We start from the raw sequence: 17,851 nt of genomic DNA, 5'->3' as shown, positions 1-17,851 counted from the left end.
ACTCGCGGTAAAATGCCCGACATTCTAATATACGACATCTCAGATAAAAAAAAAGACATGCACGTGTTAGCCCAACCATCAAGGCACACTTTCTAACACATAAACATGAAAAAAAAATGAATAATATACGGCAATTCCTTACTACGTAGTAATTTTTACAAATATTGAAAAAAAAAACAGAAATTGGTAACCGCAGTTAAATACCCAATATACCAATAACTACGTCGTATCTGACAAAAACAAAGTCATGCATGGGTAGCCAGATCATCTAGACACACTTTCCAACACTAAACAAGCAAAAGTTTTACGACACTATTTGGCAATATCTTACGGAAAAATGACTTGGCAAAAAAATGAAAAAGGGGCACTCGCGGTAAAATGGTCCTCGTGGTGATGAACGACATTTTAACTAAAAAAAAAAACATGCACATGGTAGCCAAACAATCCACCAAGACTTTCCACAACTAATAACCTATACAAGTTGCACCATTCTACGACAATTTCATAATACGTAATAACTTTGATAATTATGCAAACTACCTCAGAAGGGTAAACTCGGACGCGAACGACCCCGACGCGTCTCAGAAATCGGGGAAGGAGTACAGCTACAGCAATGCACATCTGGACACTACTAGAGCGTGTAGGGGAGACACCTCCTGCAGGTCGATCACCCACAAATTCAGTCACAGGGGTGAGTCACGTGAGAAAAACCTGTTTTTTTTTGACGCTCGGGGTCGCAAACGACCCACCGTACCTATCCAGGGTTAAGCCTTTTCTGGATCTATCAAAGCCCAGATGAGCTTCTGTTTTCCCTCTAGCCTCTGTACTATAAAGATGGCATCCGCAGTCCCTCTCCCTTTCATGAATCCATACTGCTGTTTCCCAATTGTTACTGTAACTTTTAATCTTTCATCTAGTACCCTCTCAAAATCTTTCAAATTATGATCTGTTAGTTTAATTTCCTATAGTAACCGCATTCAATGACTTCACCTTGCTGCTTAAATATAAATACCACTAGACTCTTGTCCCAATCTTTAGATATTATTTCCTCTTCCCATATTGCTCTTAATAAATCAAGCATCCATTCTTCCTCCTCTCTAGCTAATATCTTGAAAATTTCAATTTAAAACTCTGATGAACCTATTCACCTCCTGAGAGCATCTGCATCTTCAAATAGGCCGATGACTCCCCCATCTCCTTTCATATGATCATTATTCTCCTTGTTTGTTTGGTGTATAGCCATTAAGTAAAATGGCTGAGTGGTTTTATAGGAAGTGAAATTTCCCTTTATGAATTCAACAAATGTGTTATTTTTGGAGAGTCTCCATGTCTCTAGCTGAAACACAAGATTCAAAAATAGAATTGTGGACACTCTAACTCTAATTTCCTGATCCGGCTTTCACAACTGATATAGACTGCAAGCTGTCACTTGGCGAGTTAACATATTTTTCACATATAAAGCAGAGCTAAACAAATCTGCTATTCCAGAAGTAGTTATTTATGCTTCTGCAAAAGCACCAGTCCAACCAAATATAGCCCTACTAACTTAACATGGAAGGATGTTTGTGCTGTTGTGAAATTTGGATTATGGTCCAGATTGTCAACAACACACGTTTTAAAGAGCCATTTTTTTTAGTATGGTGGGAAAAGCTATTTCCTTCACAGCCCTTGCTCCTACTGCTTCTCCTAGCCATTTAGTCAATTCCAGAACCCTATCATAGCTGAAGCTGATTCTATGCTGGTGTAAATCATCAATAATTGACACTTTCTGGATTTTACAAACATCGGGAAACTAGGGTATATTGGAAACGGAGGTTCTCTAAACTTGTAATGTCTGGTAAATGCTGAAGATGCTAGAGTTTTTTGTCAGTTGAAATTCAAAAGTTGTGCTAAAGCTATATCAGTAGATAATATTCCATATTTAAGTTAGGATTTTACATCATCACCGTTTTGCAGCACACTTACAAATTCCAATAAATTTGGTGGTAGAGATTCTCTTCTAGTTTTAGCAGTTGAGGTGCCATCACATTTTTTCTCATGTTCAAGCTTCTTCTTCAATACCTTGACTGGTTTGGCTGCGATTAGAGCATCATTGTGGTCACCTGCAGTGGCCCAGGCTTCTCTTACTTTCCTCTTGTAGGCAAGCCAAATCTGTCTTCCCTTTTTCTAAGGCCTCCAGTTCTGGGATACAAGCAAGTATCTGTTCTTTCAATTGTGTTCCGTGCACAAAGAAAGCATCAAAATTTAGTTGTTCCAGTCTTTGTTTGCATAAATCATAAAATTCTACCATCGTGAAATAGCAGCACCCATCCGTAGTCAACTGTTTGTCTCTTACGTACATCTCAAGATCAGCAAAACCATGGGCACAGGCCTCTTGCCTGTACTGCACATAATCATCCTCAATTTTCTGGAAATTTAGCCAGGCTCTTTCCCTGTTGTACAGGACCTAGGATAACTGGTCAACTTACTTGAGTTTAATTGGCCGCAGTCAGTTTGCTTTGCTATATGTCTATTATTTTTGGGGTAATTAAGAAATAATTCTACACTTTCTAGTTAATATGGAAGGATGTTTTGAGTATATAACCATAATATATATTTATGAATTGTGTAATTTTTATATATATATATATATATATATATATATATATATATATATATATATATGTATATATATATATATATATATATATATATATATGTATATGTATATATATATATATATATATATATATATATATATATATATATACATATATATACATATATATATATATATATATATATATATATATATATATATATATATATATATATTTAATTTTGTATATTTCCATGTATGCATTTTAAAGCCAACGTGTCTTGATATAATTTTTGCAAAAAGGTATTTTCTAAATAAAGATGAATATGTGGAAGCAAAATTTTATTAAAACCATATTTATTGAAATACACAAAAATATGCTAAAGACAGCAGCCATATAACTGCATAAGTCTACGAAAAGTTATGAGCAATTCCTCCTTTATAAATTTATTGGGGGTCTTTGATCAGCAATAAGCTATTCGTAATAAAGATCCCGTCCTGGTTGCACTTTTTTTTTCAAACTGTCAAGAAACTTCTATATTGTTGGATTTTGCATCCCTAGTTCATTTTGCGGCCTACAGTGGGCAGCTTCTGCATGATTGTTTGTCATCTCCATCTTTTAGATATCGTTGATAAACATCCAAAATGCTCATTGGAATGAAGGTGAAGACATCTGGCATTGCCCCTTCTGTTCATTCTTCCAACATAATTGTCTTTTAATCAATCCTGAAGTTCATGTGATAGCTCATCTGCATCTGTAATAGTTGCAGTAACATGTTCTGGCACAATAATTGCAATGGTACTTATCATTTTAGCACGTTGAGCAAAATTGGCATCACTATTGTACTGCTTAGATAATTACAAAGATATCCATTTATGCATACATTCTGAGCAAATTGAAAAAAAGCAGCCCCTAATTTCAGCAGACGGGAAATGCTATCGAAGACTTTTGGAATTCCTTATTTCAAAATCACGATATAGAGTTTCCAGTTGTAACTATGGTTGAATTTGTAAAAGTATATAAAACAAATTGTCATAGGTTGCACAGTTTATAAGGAAGTAGCACATAGATAAACAGATGAAAGCCACCGTGCATCTCAGCAGGAATAACATACACTTTACAAAAAATTGGTGGTGTGATTTTGAAAGCACCGATAGCATATAGTTTCTTGACTTCTTTAAGTAAAGATGCATTTCTGTCGTTTCCAAATTTAATGATTCTGCATGGTGCATAGCCACTGTCTGTAAGAAGGAATTTCTCCTATCCATATGTTTGAGCATCAGCAGAAATCACCAGATCTAAAATTGTAGGATTAGCAGTGTATGCAGACAAATCCTTCCGTTTCTTTCTCACAAGGTTTTGTAGAGCACCATAACAAGGCATGACTCTGACTATGCTTCAGTTACATTTCCTGAGCATTTATCAATCATTACAGATGTTTGTACTGTTGTTTCTGTAGCCCACAACTATATTAAATTTTTCAAAATTGTTCTTTGTTGTTCCACTTAAGCAGGGTCAGCGGTACGGGAATGCTCATTGGTGCGTTTTACAATGAAACCATTCTTTACGTGAATTTGCACCTTGAATAAACTTCTTCTTTCGCATCTCTAAATCTGTGGGACATTATCAGCAAAAAGGCTATCGATACCATATATACGAGTATATCCATCACTCAAATATTTCTCTTTTTTTTTTTGTTGAGAGTGTTCCTGTGTTTCCATTGTAAATGGTCTTGTTAACTGAACATTTTGCTATGCAAATGTCATGAGTAGATACAGTACTATTGAAGAAATCTTATTAGATTAGAGAAACTTATCTATTCACAAAGTGTGAACAGCGAGACAAGATTCGACTACCATAGTGTTTGGTCAAAGCTGTTGTAAGGACACCGCTCCCTTCGTCGTCCAGAAAATCAACAAAGTGTTTATTTATTTGAATTCTCCTTTCGCCACACCGTGGTTTCCCATGTATATGTATTCCGCTCTATCAGAGCTACAGTTTGACATATGTATCATTTCATTACATGTTTCTGTTAACTCATAATTCGTATATTTGTAAGTGTAAGAAAACACATATATTTTGGCGGGCAGTTCAATCTGTTTTGGCGCCAGCGCCATCCTACCTTTCCGTCCGCACCTTGTAATATACTCCCATGCACATTTGAATAAAGTATCAGTTGATCTTGGTGATGCTTGTCTCACTGTCCTTACACTGTCATCACTTCACTATCGTCAGCATTTCAGAAACAAGCCGAGTCTCAACGAAGAATGCCTGCAGCAATAAGGGAACTGTTTTGTTTGGACCAAGATGTCATTGCCTTAATCAATGGAGTTCCTTAAATTTTGAGAAACTGAGCCTCAAGGGATATCCTTGTTTGTGAAAAATGTCCTCACGGGTGGACACGTGCCACGCTTTTGATATAACTAAACACGAGGTCTGGATTGCATCAGAAATTTGTTCTAGAAGCTGCCATGGCGTGATCGAAGTGGTCATTTTTGAGAAAACTAATCATGACATAGAATTTACAAAAAATGCCTTATATGAAAATAACTACTGCCCATTGTAATTAGCTCCGCCGATACATGTTTATATGAACTTCAAGAAGAGATTGTCCAGATGAGATATGACAGGACATAGGACAAGAGAGGAACTATGTCCAAAGCAGATGGGAACTACGTCCTGACGAGATAAGAAGCAGAGAAGACCAGAAGTCTGATAGAACCAGTTTCCAACCTTACTTTTTTATATCAAACGCCTATCTCCAAGATCCTCTTATGGCTGAGAAGAGACAAATTAAAACAGCCAGCCCTCCCTGCTTGTGATGAGAAGTAGCCAATACTGTCTGCAGCCTGGCCTTAGTTCTACATTATCATTGAATTCTTCGAGAAGACTTCTGATGTCCCATCTTGATGCCACCCTTCTGTGACGTCTTCGAATCTCAAGTCATCGTGTGACATTCTCAAGCCTGAAGCCTCCATATCAATATAATTTCAGCGGCTGTAGAAAACCATTCAACATTCCTTGAATATTTCTACCTTACTGACTGTTCCCTTTTCTATTGGTATTTTGGTTGCTTTGATGTGTCAGTTAAAGTAACTAAAGAAGTAAAAAAAAATTTTCATTTATAAGTTTGTAAATAAACGTGTTGTGTTTTTTCGTGAGTTTCATTTTAGATTTATTTCCCATATTTCAATAGTGGTTATCGGAAACCTTTATTTTGAATATTAAAAGAGCCTGTAACAATTTTAAGATCGTAACAGAAAACTTAATACTTGGTATTTCATAAGGAGGCAATTGTTTACAAAGACGAGAAATTTTTGAATAAGGTAGGCTATTTCCTGAAGAAACAAAAGATGAATACCGTGAAGAACTACAGATTCTAATAGATGAAATCCTAGAGATGTATATGAAAATTGTGATTGGTGACTTCAATGCTAAACTTGGAAGGAATAATCAAGGGATAGGGAATGTGGGGGGTGTTGGGTATCTTTACAAACTTGCAAACGGAAATGGAGCTCTTCTTATAAGTTTTTGTTCAACAAACAATCTTGTCATTGGAGGCACTCTTTTCCACCACAAGGACATCCACAAATACACGTGGACTTCACTATGTAGCAATTATACAAATCAAATAGATCACATAGCCATTTATAAAGAGAGAAGAAGGACTCTGAGAAATGTAAGAAGCCATAGAGGTGTATATATTGGTAGTGATCACCAGCTCCTCATTACCACACTGGGATTAAAACTGAAAGCGCCCAATAGAAATGTAGATAGAATACCTTTGTTTGATATAACTAAGCTTTTAGAAGATGAGCACAGAGAAGCATTTGTAATTGAATGTAGGAATCGATTTGCAGTCTTAGTAACTTTAAGAGACGAAAAGGAGACAATTAATGAAGAATGGTTTTACATTAAGAACATACAGTATGTCAGTCAGTTGGTAGTGAAGTTTTGGGACATGCATTTACAAAAAGAAAGCCATGCATATCATATGATAATTGGAATACTGTAAAAAAGAGACAAATATTAAAATTGATTGTTGGAATTTTTCGAGGAGTTAATGAAAATTTCAAGGTAGAGCATGCTAAGTATTCCAGCATTGATAGTGAGGTCAAAAGAAAAGTCAGGAATGACTGGAAAGAATATTTAGGCAGGAAAGTAGATGAGGCTGACAATGCTATGAATTTAGATAGTGGCTATGGTGTAAGAATTGCTCATAGAATTATTAACGAAATCTTTCTATCATGATAATTTAGTTCATGCTATTCTTCAGAGGTAATAGTACATTGTTACTGCAGCTTCAGTAAAAGCTAAGAACTCATTTAACGAAAGGCATCGCTACACCACGCTTTGTGTAACAACATTCAAGGATACTCTAGAGGAAAGAGTTACTAAAAACAATAGTTGATAGTTGAAATGCACCTGGAATTGAAAACAAAGGTAAATAAATACTTTAAAGAGGCACAATTGTCTTCAAAACTCGTTGTATCTTAAAATGTGATAATGTCTGCTTAAACTAGTCGGTCTGAGCTAAGGAAATCAAATACCTTGTTTTAAGGTTTTGTATACAGTATGATGTAAATACACTATTAGAAGTTCTTTTTCTATGAAAGTATGAATATTTATCCTACCACAAGTGAAAAAAATTAAGATAACAAATAAGTACTACATCACTAATGTTTACAATATTCTAGCGGTATATAACTCTCTCTCTCTCTCTCTCTCTCTCTCTCTCTCTCTCTCTCTCTCTCTCTCTCTCTCTCTCTCTCTCTCCTTTACATCAAATTTCAATCAAATCCCTTTAATTCATTTTCCCTCTTTTCATTATATTTATCTAATCATTTTCGGCTTATTATTTCCCTTTAAAGATATTCTATTTCTTCCTGCATAATGAATTAACACGAATTTTAGTTTAAATTCATAAATAAAACTAGAGGGACTCTCAGTAAAGCATAGACCTCTGCCGCGGCCTCTTATTTCTCGACCTTTTTCTTGACCTTGACCTTGAAATTTCACCTTAACATGTATTAATTGGCGTGGATTTTCATACCCCCAAATATAACCAGGTTTGAAGTCTCTGTAACATAGGTAGTAGGTTGGCCAGGGCACCAGCCACCCGTTGAGACTACCGCTAGAGAATCATGGGGTCCTTTGACTGGCCAGACAGTACTACATTGGATCCTTCTCTCTGGTTACGGTTCACTTTCCTTTTGCCTACACATACACCGAATAGTCTGGCATATTCTTTACAGATTCTCCTCTGTCCTCATACACCTGACAACACTGAGATTACCAAACAATTCTTCTTCTCTCAAGGGGTTAACTATTGCACTGTAATAGTTCAGCGGCCACTTTCCTCTTGGTAAGGGTAGAAGAGATTCTTTAGCTATAGTAAGCAGCACTTCTAGGAGAGGGACACTCCAAAATCAAACCATTGTTCTCTAGTCTTGGGTAGTGCCATAGCCTCTGTACCATGGTCTTCCACTATCTTGGGTTAGAGTTCTCTTGCTTGTGGGTACACTTGGGCACACCATTCTACCTAATTTCTCTTCCTCGTGTTTTCCTAAAGTTTTTATAGTTTATTTAGGAGATATTTATTTTAACATTATTCTTAAAATATTTATTTTTTTCCTTGTTTTCTTTCCTCACTGGGCTATTTTCCCTGTTGGAGCCCCTGGGCTTGTAGCATTCTGCTTTTCCATTAAGGGTTGTAGCTTAGCAATTAATGATAATAATAATAATAATAATAATAATAATAATAATAACAAAGATGTCCAAACTTATGGCTGATTACGTGAATTGGACATTTTGCTTGAACGTGACCATAACCTTTGACCTTCCAAAATTTAACCATTTCCAGATTTTTATCTAACAGTTAATTCCTACAAGTTTCATTACTCTACGAATAAAGTTAGATATGGCCAAGAAGCTGTTCACAAACAAACAAACACGCACACACATACACACACAGGGGGTAAAACAAAACCTCCTTCTAATTTCGATGGGGGAGGTACTGAAAAAGACAACACATTTAAGCCTGTTTAAATAATACCTAGAGATAAAATTCTACGTAGATCATAAAATTATCTATGTTATAACATCGCCACCTGGCCTCAATGCAAGATATACTGTAATATCATTTGTTTGTTTCACAAAGAATTTTTGTTCTCCTCTATCTCTCTTATTTGTAACGGAAACATTTAATTTCTATTAAAGAAATCTCTTTAAACATAGCACAAGATAGAATTAAGAAATATGTCTTAGCAATTTGTTGATTATTTATCGATTTTCAAAAGGAGAAAAAGGTGACGGCTGTGAGTGATTTACAAGCTAAGGGAACCGTAAAGTAGAAATTAATTTCTCGTTTAACCTGGTGCATCAAATTAACTTATCAAAACTTGAGATAATTATAATTAAACAAACAAACTTCATATCATTAGGTGATGGTAGTTTTAAAAAGATTTATTCTAAAGTGTACATTTTTCGTTAACAAAAAGGAAGTTACTGGTGATTGTATATAAATTCTAATTTCCATTTTTTCTTCTTTGAAATAACAATTCTTCTAATAGAAAATTATTTATGCATACATATTTAAATGAAAATAATCTCATTTCAAAATATTTAGATTATTTCATTGAGAGAGAGAGAGAGAGAGAGAGAGAGAGAGAGAGAGAGAGAGAGAGAGAGAGAGAGAGAGAGAGAGAGAGAGAGAGAGAGAGAGAATCTTTTATTATTATTAATTGCTAAGTTACTACCCTAGTTGGAAGAGCGGGACACTATAAGCCCGGGGGCTCCAACAGGGAAAATATCCCATTGAGGAAAGGAAACAAGGAAAAACCAAATATCTTAAGAACAGTAACAACATTAAAATAAATATCTCCTATGTAAACTATAAAAACTTTCACAAAATAAGAGGAAGGGAAATAAGATAGAATAGTGTGCCCGAGTGTACCCTCAAGCAAGAGAACTCTAACCCAAGACAGTGGAAGACCATGGTACAGAGGCTATGGGACTATCCAAGACTAGAGAACAATAGTTTAATTTTGGAGCGTCCTTCTCCTAAAAGAGTTGCTTACCATAGCTAAAGAATCTCTTCTACCATTATCAAGAGGAAAGTGGCGACTGAATAATTACAGTGCAGTAACCCCTTGGGTGAAGAAGAATTGTTTGGTGTTGCCAGTAGTATGGGGACAGAGGAGAATATGTAAAGAATAGGCCAGACTATTCGGTGTGTGTGTAGGCAAAGAGAAAATAAACCGTAACCAGGGAGGAGGATCCAATGTAGTACTGTCTGGCCAGTGGCCAGTCTAAGTACTCTCCATCGGTACTATCTCTTAATTGTAATTCCTATTCATATTTTTCATCAGCACTATACTGTATATTGCATATATATGATATATATTATAAATATATATATATATATATATATATATATATATATATATATATATATATATATACACACACACATATATATATATATATATATATATATATATATATATATATATATATGTAAATATATAATTTGACTTGAACATAATGTATGTAATATCTTTTAATCATTTTTGTTACTGTATTAGAATTACTATGCAAAGGGTTTATCACTGAATAGTTTACATGAGTTTGCTATAAGGTTAGGCTGTCATGCTATACAGTCAGTAGGAAGATGTCAGCCCGCGAGAGTAATTATCGCAAACTGCGAATAGGTGATCTTTTATCTAATCTGTCACACAATTCTCTGTATAGCGAATGACCAAATCAGCAAAGATCAATCCCATGGATATCGAGGCCCAATTGTATATTATACAGCAAGACAGAAGATATAAGAAAATAAAATTTTACATTTTACTTTTTGTGCCCATACATTTTATATATATATATATATATATATATATATATATATATATATGTATATATATATATATACATATATATATATATATATATATATATATATATATATACTGTATATATATATATATATATATATATATATATATATATATATATATATATTACTAGCGGAGCTACAACCCTAGTTGGAAAAGTAAGATGCTATAAGCCCAAGGGCTCCAATAGGGAAAAATAGCCCAGTGAGGAAAGGAAATAAATAAATGATGAGAACAAGTTAACAATAAATCATTCGAAAACAGTAACAATGTCAAAACAGATATGTCCTATATAAACTATTAACAACGTCAAAAACTGATATGTCATATATAAACAATAAAAAAGACTCATGTCAGCCTGGTCAACATAAAAACATTTGCTCCAACTTTGAACTTTTGAAGTTCTACTGATTCAACTACCCGATTAGGAAGATCATTCCACAGCTTGTCATACCTGGAATAAAACTTCTAGAATTCTGTGTAGTATTGAGCCTCATGATGGAGAGTGCCTGACTATTAGAATTAACTGCCTGCCTAGTATTACGAACAGGATAGAATTGTCCAGGGAGATCTGAATGTAAAGGATGGTCAGAGTTATGAAAATCTTATGCAACATGCATAATGAACTAATTGAACGACGGTGCCAAAGATTAATATCTAGATCAGGAATAAGAAATTTAACAGACCGTAAGTTTCTTTCCAACAAATTAAGATGAGAATCAGCAGCTGTAGACCAGACAAGAGAACAATACTCAAAATAAGGTAGAATGAAATAATTAAAACACTTCTTCAGAATAGATTGATCACCGAAAATCTTAAAAGACTTTCTCAATAAGCCAATTTTTTGTGCAATTGAAGAAGACACAGACCTAATGTGTTTCTCAAAAGTAAATTTTCTGTCGAGAATCACACCTAAAATTTTAAGTCATACAAATTTAAAGAAACATTATCAATGCTGAGATCCAGATGTTGAGGAGCCACTGTCCTTGACCTATTTACAATCATATTTTGAGTTTTGTTAGGATTCAACTTCATACACCATAATTTGCACCATGCACTAATTTTAGCTAAATCTCTATTAAGGGATTCACCAACCTTAGATCTACATTCAGGGGATGGAATTGATACAGTGAGAGTAGCATCATCTGCATATGCAACAAGCTTTTTTTCTAGGCCAAACCACATGTCATGTGTATATGGTATGAAAAGTAATGGGCCAAGAACACTACCCAGTGGAACACCGGATATCACATTCCTATACTCACTAGGGTGCCCATCAACAACAACTCTTAAACTTAAAATATCAATGATAATGCTAAGAAACGACCCACCCACTCCAAACTGTTTGAGTTTGAAAATAAGGGCCTCATGATTAACATGGTCAAAGGCAGCACTAAAATCAAGGCCAATCATACGAACTTCCTGACCACAATCAAGGGATTTCTGTACAGCATTGGAGATTGTAAGAAGGGCATCACATGCTCCAAGGCCTTTACGAAAACCAAATTGCAAACTAGGGAATAGATGATTACTTCAGCAAACCTATTAAGACGTTTTGCCAGAAGACGCTCAAAAACTTTAGATAATATGGGAGTTATGGAAATGGGGCGGTAATCAGTGGGACTTGAGCTACCAGAAACACATTTACAATGAGGAGTAACATTACCAATCCTCCAACAAGTGCTAAAAACTCCTCTTCTTGCTAACTTGCGCAAAATAACAGATGACTTTGGAGCTAAGAAATCTGCTGTCTTTATAAAAACAATGGAAAAATACCATTTGGGTCTACGTCTCCATAAGCATCAAGGTCCATCAACAGAGCTTTAATTTCACGAGATCGAAAAGCTAAACTAGTTAGTTTAGCCTCAGGAAAACAGGAATGAGGAAGTTCAAGTTTTTCATTACTCTGTTTACTGTCATAAACATCAGCCAAAAGGGTTGCCTTTTCCTTTGGACAATGAGTGACTGAGCCATCTGGTTTAAGTAAAGGAAGAACTGTTGCATCTACACCAAAGAGTGCAGATTTAAGGGTAGACCACCATTTATGTTCCTGAGTTGTACCAGAAAGGGTTTCTTTTATGGTTAAATTGTACTCCTTTTCAGTTGAGGCATAAACTCTCTGAGCAAAAGCTCGAAGCTGAGTATAGTTATTCCAGGTCAAATCTGATCTGTTACCCTTCCAAAGATGATAGCCCTCCTGCTTCTCCAAATAAGCATGTCTACAAGCATCATTGAACCATGATTTGTCCTTCACTCGGTACCTTAGCACACGAGAAAGGATACGCCTTTCAATTATGTTGACTATATTCTCATTTAAAGGGACAACAGGATCTACACTACTATATAATTGTGACCAATTCAAGCACAAAAGATCATGCAAAATCCCATTCCAGTCTGCTTGGAATTTCATATAAATTTTACAAGAGTGTGATATATCAGGGACAGGCTGCTCAGTCTTCAATACTAATGAAATCAAGGCATGATCAGATGTCCCAACTGGAGAACCAACCTTACTAGTTATGACGCCAGGGGAGTCAGTGTATATGAGGTCCAAGCAATTACCAGAGCTGTGGGTAGCTTCATTTATGATTTGCTCACAGCCTGATTCAGAGGCAAAGTCTAAAGCTCTTAACCCATGTCGATCGGTAGGAGAGATAGAACTTAACCACTCCCTATGGCGAGTATTAAAATCACCAATAAAGACAAAAGAAGCCTTTCTATCATCTTCTTGTATCTTAGCCATAATGGTAAGAAGACAATCGAAGATAGAATCATCCATGTCTGGATTCCGGTAGATCGAACACAAATAGAAGTTGTTATGTCTGCCAAAAACTTTTATTACCCGAATCTAATGACATCCACATTCGTAGCAGGACTTACAAGAAGCAGGGTACTCAGTCCTAATATACACCGCCATTCCCGTGGCCCTAGGGATGGCATCATGTCTCAACATTATTGGCTTCTTAAAACCAGTTATAATTAGATCAGATGAGTTTCTCATAATAGAAACCAGAGTTTCTGAACACAAAAGAATATCATACTGTCTAGACGCAACTGTAAGGTCTTGAATATTTGCATGAAGACCACGAATATTACAATACAGAAGACGACATTGACGAAATCTAGGACGTACTCCCGGATTACGCTCAATGTCTCCAGACAGCATAAGAATTAATAGTAATAAAAAAGAGACATCATACTTAAAACCTAGATTAACAAGAATTATAACAAAAACAATATGTACAGAATTAAAAATAAAGTGATTGATGATATCCATAGACTATAGTAAAAAGCCGGAAAAACTGGTCAACATGGAGGAGCCGATACACCATGCAAGGCTAAATACCCTCCAGGATAGCCACTTCAACTGAAGGCAAGACAGTAGGGATGGTTTTGAGAAGAAAAAGAATCAGATAAGGAAAAGACAACCTCTTGATAAACCACCACGCATCCATGGCCCTTCTGTTAAGCCTGCCCAACACACCATTTCAATAAAACAAGAGGAAGAAAAAAAATAATAAGATAGAATAGTGTGCCCGAGTGTACCCTCAAGCAAGAGAACTCTAACCCAAGACAGTGGAAGACCATGGCTATGGCACTACCCAAGAATAGAGAACAATGGTTTAATTTTGGAGTGTCCTCCTAGAAGAGCTGCTTACCATAGCTAAAGAGTCTCTTCTACCCTTATACACACACACACACACATATATATATATATATATATATATATATATATATATATATATATTTTTATATATACAGTATATATATATATATATATATATATATATATATATATATATATATATATATATATATATATATATATATATATATACAGTATATCTGTTCCTATATATCTTACAAACCTTCAATCTTTAATAGGAGTACAATTTCAGCAAAGCTGGGGCAGCAGTTTGAACTTTAAACGATGTAGTAGTAGTAGTAGCTGGCAGGGCTGCCAATGCTGGTTTTTTCCTCCCAAGATCTTTGTTGTTTTAAGACCTGTCTGGGTTTCCGGGTTTTTCTTATGAAAAAAAGCCTGAAATCTGAGGTTTTCAGGAAAATTAAATAAGAAGATAATTAAATAAAGAACATATGAAATAGATAAATAAACGCATTTAACATATACTCATATCCATTTTAGTTCCCCAAAGCTTACTAAGGAATGCAATCAATAGAATAGGCCGAACGTTCGTGGCTTCATATAATATGCAAGAGGTTGCAGTGATTAAAAGACAAGACTTGATGGCTTGGGTGCTAGGTAGAGACTGACCTTTATTCATACGCTACATGGGACTACATGATACCACATCCCCCTTATCACATACAAAGAATTGATTACACATAATAACTAATCTGGCATATAAGTACAAAGAGATAAACGATGAAAGTTCCATATTCAAACGTATTCCATTGTTTCCATCCCTTCACAATAAACATGCATAGTACAATTGGTGATTGTGGATAGTGATATATACATAATAGCTATTAGCTTTGCAGACTTTGGTCTAAATAGCCTAGTGTTGGTTACAACAGGGCAGTCATAAATATGAAAATGAATGGCAAATTATTATTATTATTATTATTTTTTTTTTGCAAAGAACAACAATACCAAAATATATTAAAACAAAATGAAAACCTGATACACATATGTAACGACAGTGTTCGAAATGGAGCCTGTTCTCTAGTCCGAGACTCGTAACTTTTCAAATAGAATTCATTATTCTGAATCACTTATCAGTCCTGAGACTGATAACTTTTCTTGTTGAGTTTCAAACTCTGGTAACGACCTCTCAGAATTTTCGGTCATGAAACGAGGGGGGTGTGTATTGTTGTTTAACTTAACACTTTGTGGGAATTTACGGTATGTGACCGCGTTACTTTCAATATAACTGGATGGGGTTTTCACTTGGTATACACCGCTGTCGGATCTGTAGTGTTATCACTAGTTGCGGGTCTTTGGTGGGTTATTTTGGTCTCACTAAGTGGCGGCAGCGACATATCGGCGGGTCGTGGTGGAGGCTGTGCTGATGATGTTGGAGCCTGCTGTCAAGTGTTGGACGGTTCTGTGTTTGTCGCGAGCGGTGTCGGACGGATGTGGGACCAGTTCCTCCTGAGGCATGCTCCGTTTTGGGCTTCCACAATGTAAGATTGGGGTTCTTCTGACTTACGTACCACTCTGCCTGGCACCCATGTGTGGCTGGCCTTGTCGAATATTCGGACTGGTTGTTCGGGTTGGAAGTCTGTGAAGTGCCGTTGTGTCCGATTTGGTCCTAGGCGGTCCTGGAGGTGGTTGCGGGTCGCGATGTGTGCGAGATGTGGTTCGTATCGGCCTGGTAGGTCAGTGGTCACAATGCGACCAAACATGAGCTCTGCGGGGCTGGTTGTCTTATTGTCGATCGAGGTGGCCCGTAAGTGGAGCAATGCAGTATGCATATTACCGCCTGTCTCAAGGCATTTTTTGATGATCGCCTTGCATGTTCCAACTGCACGCTCTGCGAGGCCATTGAACTGAGGGTAATGTGGGCTTGATGTTAAAGGTTAAAGGTTAAAGGTGACTGGTTTCAGTTCCGGTTCCATCAGAATAGATGCTCACCAGAACGTCAGCCGGGGAAGCCCAACCCCCCACTGTGGTGCCCTACCACAGCCGTAGCCTCCCCAGTAAACAGCTTAAACTCACGGTCCTGGGCGGGGATCGATCTTTTCCCATGCGAAATGCTAGGCAAACACGTTACCACTGTATTGCGCTCAATACCCCAGGATTTTGTGAAGTCCCTCATGGCTGCTCCTGTGTATTGAGGTCCGTTGTCTGAGACCAGGGTTTTGGGGCATCCAAACAGCGAACACAGGAATTTGAGGTGGTTGGCCACACTTTCAGATGACAGGTTTCTTAGTTCGGTGACTATCGGGAATTTTGTGAAATAATCAGTTGTGATCAGATATTTCTTGTGGCCAATTTGGAAGATGCCCCGCAACTTTGAACCAGGGCATTGGGGGAATGTCATGATGCGTGGTTTCACTAGAACTTTGCAGGGGCTGGTACTTCTGGGATATGTCACATGCCCTGACCTTGTCCTCTATATCCTTTGCAATGCTGGGCCAGAATACACACTCCCGTTCCAGGGTTTGTGTTTTTGTGATCCCTTGGTGGGACTGGTGGAGCTGGTCCAGTATCCGGCCTCTGACCTCTTTGGGGATGATAACTTGTCGCCCTTTGAATATGACTCCGTCTTCCATGGCAAGTCTTTCTCTGCAAGAGAAAAACTGGCTGATATCGGGGTGACAGTCTTTTACTGAGATAGGCCAACCCTCGATGATAGTATGCTTGAGAGTGTGCAGCACTGGGTCGGTGTCAGACCTATGGCGGACCTCTTCCAAAATCTGGGGACCAAATTTTATGAGCGTGACTGATATCACATCGATGTCATCTAGTTCTAGTCCGGCCACTCGTGTATCCAAGGGGATTTCCTTGTCATTTTGTGGGTTAGGAAGGCGTGATAGGGCGTCGGAGAGTATAAGGGTTTGTCCTTCCTTGTACTTGACCCTCATGTCATACCCCTGCAGTTTCAAGAAGAGACGTTGTAGTCTGGGTGGGGCACTGATCAGTGGCTTCTCCCAGATATCAACGAGGGGTTTTTAGTCAGTGACAGTTTCGAAGTCTCTTCCGTATAGGTAGGTATGGAATCGTTGTACGCCGTGTACTAATCCAAGGGCCTCTCGCTTGATATTGCTGTAATTTGCCTGCGTTGGTGTCAAGGCTTTGCTGGCGAAGGCTATTACCTTCCCGTCTTGGATGAGGGCCGCTCCGAGGCCTTTCTGCGATGCATCGACTTCAAGAGCCACGGGTTGAGTTGGGTCATAGTAAGACAGCGTGCTTGATGGCGCTATTTGGCGTTTCAGGAGTTGATAGGTGGATTCATGGTCTTCTTCCCATTGGAAGGGCACATCTTCCTTGACCAGATCTCGAGGTCTTTGTGACTGAGCTGAGTAATGTGGCACATAGGGGCTGAGGTAAGTCATTACTCCCAGGAATTTCTGTAGTTCCTCTTTGTCGGAGGGCGACGGCATGTTATGCAGGTCGTGTACCTTTGACGGGTCTGGAATCATGCCCTTGCTGGTATAGCGTGTTCCGAAAAACTCGATTTCTGGTTTTGAAATGGAGCATTTCTTCGAGTTTAGGCTGAGTCTGTGTTGGGCTGCACGCGGCATGAACCCCATCTGGTTTTTGTCGTGTTCCGACTGGTCTTTCCCACATATTGCCACGTCATCAGCGATGCCAACAACACCTGGGAGATTCTTGATGATAGAGTCCATCCTGGCTTGAAATATGTCCTGGCTTACATTCAGCCCAAATGGTAGCCTTGTCCAACAATA

The sequence above is a fragment of the Palaemon carinicauda genome, chromosome 8, assembly GCF_036898095.1.
Source record: "Palaemon carinicauda isolate YSFRI2023 chromosome 8, ASM3689809v2, whole genome shotgun sequence".
In the NCBI taxonomy this organism is placed as follows: domain Eukaryota; kingdom Metazoa; phylum Arthropoda; class Malacostraca; order Decapoda; family Palaemonidae; genus Palaemon; species Palaemon carinicauda.
This window is presented reverse-complemented; position numbering follows the sequence as displayed.